We start from the raw sequence: 6,025 nt of genomic DNA on the forward strand, positions 1-6,025 counted from the left end.
CATTACTCTCCAGGGCTACCATTCTTCCATTTCCACGTTTAAGCTTCAGTTTAACCTTAACTGAAGCTTAAACGTGCTTTTACAAATGGCCTCACTGGAAGTATCTGGCGTTTAAGTTGCAGTTTAAGCTTAAACTACAACTTAAACGCCACTCTTGAAAAGGGTTTCTGGGCCAAAAATATTGTGATTTAAGTTAGTCTTTGAGCACAATTATTAACTTAAACTTACTTTGGTATGAAACCCAATTGAATATCATGGTTTATGGGATTGGGCCTGAAGGATTGATGAGTTTGAAATCTCAATTTGTTGAGTCATGTGTCATTATTTGATTATCACTAAGTTGGCTCAATAAATGTTACAGGACTTGGATCAACAACCTCATCAAGATTATGGATCATAAACCCAAGGCAAAAGGAAAGCAAGGAGAGGCCTCAAAGCCCAAGAAGCACAACTGAAGCTCAATATAGAAAGTGTATAAATAGGATAGAAGTTAAGTTAGAGAGGACTTTACTTTCACTTTGAGCTAGTTTTTCCTTTTCTTTGTAATTGAATTCAGAGCTATGATTCACTAAACCCCCTTTCATTGGGTTAGGGAGCTCTATTGTAATTCAATGAATCAATAATAGTTTATCTTCTTCTTCAATCTTTTCTCTTGAATTTTGTTAGAAAGCTTCTCGATCTAATTCCATTGAGTAGTTGTCTTGGGAAAGAGACTACTCATACTTGGAATCCTTCGGAGCCTTGGGAAAGGAATGGAGGATTCATGCTAGAGAAGCTTTCTCACAGTGGATTGGATTGGGGTTTGGATGGATATTGTGACATGTAATCCTACCAAATTGTGGTTCATGAAATTGTGTGGTATAATCAGTGATCAAGCATCATCTCTTCTTATGAACATTTAAACCAAGGGATTGGGAATTTGTTTGTTTTTAGAGAGCATTGGTGAGCCAAGGAATTGGGATCCAATCATATAAGATTGCCAAGCAAAATTCAATGAATGCATTGGTTGAGGAAGAGATATACATGTTTTGATTCGGAGATTTCAATATCTCCTAAACCCAATGAATTCCCCATTTCTGATTTCACTTTCTCTTTACATTCTGCAATTCAATTCTTGCAATCACCCCCATTCCCTTTTAATTTCAGCAATTTACATTCTGCTCTTTAATTCATGCAATTTAAGATTCGGCCATTTAATTTTCTTGTCATTTACTTTTCCCGCCAATTTTACATTCCGCAATTCTCATCTCAATTCTTGATTCCGCTCAACTAGAACACACTTCTAATCCGAATTGCTCAATCAACCAATCCTTGTGGGATTCGACCTCACTCTATTGTGAGTTTTTACTTGACGACGATAACCGGTGCACTTGCCGGAAGGAATTTTGCCGATCGTGCAATTTCCTAAATCGTAGCATAACTAGTTTATGTGCATCAAGTTTATGGCGCCGTTGCCGGGGATTGGTTTTCGATTGACAATTCTCAAATTGGAAGCTAACTAGATTGAGCAATTTTCTCTTGCTTTGTTAATTCTGTTCTAGATATTTGTTGAATTTTAATTTCTGCACTTGGTTACATGCTTTCCTTCTTTATGCCTTTAAATTCATGCAACTAACTCACTGACTCACTAACTGTTTGATTTAATTCCTCAATTGATCTAACCATACTCTTCCATTAACCAAGAGTATTTTACTTGTTTGTGTTTGAGCCGTGTTCTTGTATGACAGGTAGGAGAGGAGAGACATCAACTCCTCCATATACCGAACCGGAAAGGACCCTTCATAGACTTAGAAGGGAAGCAAGAGGGAAGAGAGTAGTGGGAGAAGAGGAATCTGAAGGAGAATATGAGGACAATTTTGAGGAAGCTCTAGATCTCAACATGGATAGAGAAGTTCACAACCATGAGAGAGCTGATGGAAACAATGCCATTCCTGAGAGGAGGGTTCTTAGTTCATACATAAACCCAACCTCTGGGAATTGTGGTAGTAGCATCCAGAAACCACCCATTCAGGCCAACAATTTTGAGCTCAAGCCACAGCTAATATCATTGGTGGAAAATCATTGTTCCTTTGGAGGAAATGCTAATGAAGACCCAAACCAACATCTCACAAAATTCCTGAGAATTTGTGACACTGTGAAGTCCAATGGAGTCCAGGAAGATGCCTATAAACTGCTCTTGTTCCCATTTTCACTTAGGGACAAGGCAGCTAAGTGGCTGGAATCATTCCCAAGGGGGAGTCTAACCACATGGGATGAGGTGGAAGGCAAGTTTCTGGCACGTTTCTACCCTCCACAAAAGGTCAATAGGCTTCGATCTGAGGTCCAGACTTTTAGACAACAAGATGGTGAAACTCTCTACGAGGCATGGGAGAGATTCAAGGACTTGACAAGGAAATGCCCACCAAACATGTTCCATGATTGGGTGCAATTGCACATCTTCTATGATGGGCTCTCTTATGAATCAAGGAAGGCTGTAGACCATTCATCAGGAGGTTCATTGAACAAGAAAAAGACTGTGGAAGAAGCCATTGAAGTGATCGAGACAGTGGCTGAAAATGAATACTACTATGCATCAGAAAGGCACAACACTAAGGGAGTCATGGAGCTGAACCAGGTTGATACAATTCTGGCCCAAAACAAGGTGTTTGCCAAGCAACTAGCAGAACTTACCAGGCAATTAGAAACAAAGCAAGTGACTGCAATACACACACAAGATCAAGAGGAAGTAGGCATTGAAGGAGGTGATTGGGAAGAGGCCAATTATGTGGGAAACCAACAAAGGCAATCATATGATCCACACTCCAACACTTACAACCCAGGCTGGAGAAACCACCCAAACTTTGGGTGGGGAAACCAACAAACCCAACCACAAAACCACAAACCTTACAACCACAACCAACAAAACAATTCCACATACCAAAACTCCAACCAAAGATCATACCAAGCCACACAACACACTTACCCCCAATCGTCATACCATGACCAAAGTAATCAACCTACCCAACCCAATCCTAACCAACAATTTCAAGATCAATTAAACCGGATGGAAGGAATGATGGCAACCATGAGTCAAGACATAATTGAATTGAAAAGCTTCAGGGATGATGTGAGGACTACCTTAAGAAACCATGGTGAAAAACTCAAATGGATGGAATCTCTAGTAGGAGAGCTATCTCGACAGGCCCCCAAATCAACTGCAGTGTTCCCTAGTGACACAGAAAAGAATCCTAAAGGGGAACAAAAGAGAGTAAGATGGGAAGAATGCAAGGCCATCACCGTATTGAAGGAAGTCTCAGAAGAAGGAATCAGGCCCTCAGAGCACGAACCAGAAATCTTGAAAGAAGGTGTGGAAGAAGTTAGGCAGGAAGGTGGAACTGAGCAAGCCAAGGAACTGCAAAAAGGCATGATGGAAATATACCAACCAAAAGCACCATTTCCTGAAAGGTTAGGAGGAGGTGAAAAAAAGAAAACCTATTCAAGGTTTCTAGAGACATTTAACTCTCTTCATGTCAATATTCCTTTTCTTGAGATTCTTCATCAAATGCCCACACACATCAAGTATTTAAAGGAATTGTTAAGCAAGAAAAGAGTTTTGAAGGGAGGACAAACTGTAACAATGAACAAAGAATGCAGTGCTCTCATCAAGAAGGACACCCTCTCTAAGAAAACGGACCCAGGAAGTTTTCATATCCCTTGCATCATTGGGGAAACAAAAATTGACAGAGGATTCTGTGATCTAGGAGCTAGCATAAATGTGATGCCTCTAACTCTTATGAAGAGGCTACAACTGAATGAGGTGAGATCCACTGATGTAATCATACAACTGGCTGACAAAACTCAGAAGCAAGCTGAAGGGGTAGTTGAAAATGTGCTGGTGAAAGTGGGAGATTATTACTTCCCCACAGACTTTGTCATTGTGGACATGGAGGAAAGCTATTTGCACCCTATAATTCTGGGCAGACCATTTCTAGCCACTACTAGAGCACTCATAGATGTAGAACAAGGAGAACTAATTCTGAGAATACATGATGAACAGCTCATTTTCAAAGTCTTCAAACCTGCATCTGAGCCTGAACCAGAATCTGAAAAGCCTAAAGATGATAGTAGCTATCCGTGTTTGGAGGAAAGTAATCCAGCAGCTGAGACTCTAAAACAGTCATTGGAAGGCAAACAAGAGTTGCAAGAGTTAGAGCCACAAGAATCAGTGGAAACAGATCAGAAGGATCCTCCTGACATAAAGGGCAATGAAGAAATCCTCAAGAGAAAGGGAAGAGTGATAGGGAGATTGCCAAGAGGATGGAGAAACAAGAAAATTCCCACTGAAGGTTTTTCTCCAGGAGATAAAGTGATCTCAAGTCATTATCTGCCAATCCCACCTGGCCTCAAGACCATTCCTTCTCAGCTCCCTCAAGTGTTCACAATAAAGAAAGTTCTTTCTTTGGAACATTTAGAGGTCATGAATGAATCAAGAGGGGACGTTTTCATAGTGAGAGGAGAGGACGTCAAGCACTACAATCCACCCTAACAAGGGACAACCGTCAAGCTAGTGACGTTAAAGAAGCGCTTCATGGGAGGCAACCCATGTTTTTAGTATCCTTAATCTTTAGTGCTTTGCTTTACATCTAATAAAGTATGGTTTCTTATGCATGAACTTGAATCCTCAGGACAACTATTGATTAAGTGCACTAAACCGTGCATGTAAATTACAATTGGTCTCTAAGTTTGGTGTGCCTGATGGCACTCCCAAATCTTACTCAAATTGAATTCCATCTTTCATTCAAGGTGCACAACCAAACATTAAGTTTGGTGTTCTTTTTGAACACAGTTTATGAAAAGCAAGAAGTTCCTCTGGATTTCAAAATTCATGACAAGTATACCATTCATATGTTTTAATGCTTTAGTTTCAATTACTTAGGGTAGTCACTTTGTTTAGAATCAAAGAGCCAAGGTGACTATGATTTAGTAGAAATATGCACACTCATTAAGGACAACCAATATGGATGTCATGTCATCAGGAGACTTAACCAAAAACTAAGTTTGGTGTCCAAATAATAAGTGTGCATACATGTAGAAGTCACGGCTATAAGCTCACAAAGACAAGCATTGATTTACATGTGCAAATACTATTCATAATTCACATGGACCGAAAAATGATAGCAAATTTGTTTGTTTGTGCAGGTACAAAAGAAAAGACAAAAATGGAGGAAAAAGACAAAGGGAGGGACGTGCTTGGTCAAAAAGAAAATTCATAAATCTTTGAAATTAACACATGGGAAAAGGAAGTTCTGCAAGAAAAGAAAGCTACATGTACAACCTAATGCATCTAGAATACTTCCAAGAAAATGAAAAGCCAAGCGTCCTTATCTACAATTCATATATTTACCATCAAGCCACCCTTCACAAACCACCCTAGCCGTTCATTTTGCACTCATGGGCACTATAAAGAACCACTTAGGGAACGAGTCCTACACCATCAATCCTCCTTCATACACTTTTTCCTTCATCATAGCATAACCATCTCTTGCCGAAAACAATCTCACCACACCTCCAACAACACTTCTTGCTTCACCTTGTCAACTTTAGTTGTCACTTACCAAAATGGCAGCCTCATCTAGCCACAAAAGAAGAAAAGACAAGCAGCCAATGGAGGAAAACAGGGGATTCGATGCATGGAGATACAGATCAGTGTTCCATGAGATTCAAGCCGAATGGATGAGACCTAAAACGGTACTAGCTGAGGTCCCCTTTGAACTTGAAAAGGATGAGTTCCCAGGTGTTTGGGAAAAGATCAAAAAGAGGAAGTGGGAGCTCCTAACTAAGCCAATCACTAGAATCAACATCAACTTGGTGAAGGAGTTTTATGCAAATGCAGTAAGGGAGGATCAAACCAAGAACCCCACATACAAAAGCTATGTGAGAGGGGTGGAGGTTGACTTCAGTCCCAAAGCAATCATGAAAACTCTTGGCCTGAAAAACATACATTTCAGCCAAGCAAGTTATGACGAAAGGATGAGAGGAGAACCTG

General features: G+C 40.2%; 1 non-coding gene across 1 annotated transcript; it reads right to left on the reverse strand.

The window, feature by feature from the left end:
• Positions 1-2,305: 2,305 nt before the first annotated feature.
• On the reverse strand, positions 2,306-2,409 carry LOC148545598 (small nucleolar RNA R71). Its single transcript, XR_015901910.1, has one exon. It is a non-coding gene; the product is annotated as a small nucleolar RNA R71 (small nucleolar RNA).
• Positions 2,410-6,025: the final 3,616 nt, after the last annotated feature.

Source organism: Arachis ipaensis, chromosome B9 (assembly GCF_059453495.1).
Source record: "Arachis ipaensis isolate K30076 ecotype BB chromosome B9, ASM5945349v1, whole genome shotgun sequence".
Lineage (NCBI taxonomy): Eukaryota > Viridiplantae > Streptophyta > Magnoliopsida > Fabales > Fabaceae > Arachis > Arachis ipaensis.